Source organism: Schistocerca nitens, chromosome 1 (assembly GCF_023898315.1).
Source record: "Schistocerca nitens isolate TAMUIC-IGC-003100 chromosome 1, iqSchNite1.1, whole genome shotgun sequence".
Taxonomy (NCBI): Eukaryota; Metazoa; Arthropoda; class Insecta; order Orthoptera; family Acrididae; genus Schistocerca; species Schistocerca nitens.
In genome coordinates this window covers 59826594-59828480 of record NC_064614.1, presented here as the reverse complement: position 1 = coordinate 59828480, position 1887 = coordinate 59826594, and the positions used below count along the sequence as shown (strand labels likewise).

Sequence of the window (1887 nt, the reverse complement as noted above, 5' to 3'; positions counted from 1 at the left end):
AGGTCCGTGGCTCACCGACCCTGGACACGAAAGTCGAGTTCTGAGTTTATCTACCAGCAACACAAGACTGTTGACATTGTGTCGTTTGGAGTTCGTTGTCTGCTGTTAGGATATTCCCGCGAGCAACAACGTGGTTTTCGAGTTGGAAAATTCTTGCCACCCTCCAGTGGGGTTTCACTGTATTTGGTTATTTGAATTGAAGTGCCCCAGCGGAATCTTCTGCCTTGTGGTCGTTACCTTTCTGATTACCTCCCTGGCCGTTGACGTAAATTTCAGGCAATGTATTTTCCTCATCGTGTTGTTGCTGTCCAGCAAGGTGTGCAGTTTGACAGCTCCATGTATGATTGGTTGGGGACGCAAGTATCTTCAATGTTGTTCCATTGAACTCCCTGTTGTGCCCTGGTCAGGTGAAGTGGAAGTTATCTTGTCGGTGGATTCGTTGACGGTCGGTTGGGTTGTCGTTGGATCGTGAATGGTTGGCCCGATTGCCTCTCTCACCTAAGCGAGCGTTAGTGATTTAATTCCAGGCCGACCCTTGAACATCTGAACAACCTTAGTTGTAGTGCCTTTTTTGTTTGTTCTTGTTTTTTTGTACTTGTATGGCTTCTATACGATTTTTTAAAATTAAGTGTGTTTTGCCCTTAAGGTATAAGATTCCTTAGGCCTAATTTAAAGAACTGTTTCACATAAGACCTTTGGCATTTTAAAGGTGTTAATGTTGTTGAATTTGAAGTGTTGGGCCTTCTGCCAATTTTGGGTCTGAGTTGTTTTGCTCTTAAGGCCTTCAGCCTAAATTGAAGAACTGTTTCACGTAAGGCCTTTGGTATTTAAAAAAAATTAATGTTGTGGAGTTTTAAGTGTTAGGCCTTCAGCTGATTTGAATTTAACTTGTTTGCTCTTGATGCGCATGATTCTTTGGGACTTCAGCGTAACTGAAGAACTTTTTAAGATAAAGCTTTGCCTTTTCAATTTCTGTTTTGGTTGAGCTCTGCCTAATTAAGAACTGTTTTACGTAAGGCTTTTTTTTAAATTTAATGTTGTTTAGCCTGAAGTGTTGGGGTTTCAGCTGATTTTGAATTCAAATTGTTTGCTCTGAAAATCTCAGATTCTTTGGGCCTTCAGCCTAAATGAAGAACTGTTGTAAGATAAACACTCCGCCTTCAGGCCACGAGTGGTCTACCGGGACCATCCGACCGCCGTGTCATCCTCAGTGGAGGATGCGGATAGAAGGGGCGTGTGGTCAGCACACCGCTCTCCCGGTCGTTATGATGGTATTCGTGGCCGAATCCGCTACTATTCGGTCGAGTAGCTCCTCAATTGGCATCACGAGGCTGAGTGCACCCCGAAAAATGACAACAGCGCATGGCAGCCGGGATGGTCACCCATCCAAGTGCCGACCACGCCCGACAGCGCTTAACTTCGGTGATCTCACGGGAACCGGTGTATCCACTGCGGCAAGGCCGTTGCCCCATTGTAAGATAAATCTCACCTTTTAAATTTCTGATTATGCTTGCGTTTTAAGTTATTGGCCTTCAGGCGTTTTTAAGTTAAAGTAGCTTGCAACCAGTAATGAAGTCCCAAAGATTAAAGCTGTGTGTATAAAAAAAAATTTTTTTGGGCTGCCTTTGGCTGGCGAGGGGTGAGGAGCCGTTGGGGGGGGGGGGGAGACAAGGCACGCCTACCAGTTGCAGTGCTGGCACTACAAATTGCGCGTCATGCTTACACGAAAGCAGACGAAAGGCTTGGAAGTAAAACTCTCTTTAAATGTTGTTCGTAAACGAAACTGAAATCGTCATGTACATTAATATATATATATATATATATATATATATATATATATATATATATATATATATATATATATATATATATATATATGACTACTAT

General features: G+C 42.9%; 1 pseudogene; it reads right to left on the bottom strand.

The window, feature by feature from the left end:
- Positions 1 to 1350: 1350 nt before the first annotated feature.
- Positions 1351 to 1468, bottom strand: LOC126210470 (5S ribosomal RNA; annotated as a pseudogene).
- Between the last annotated feature and the right edge of the window lie 419 nt (positions 1469 to 1887).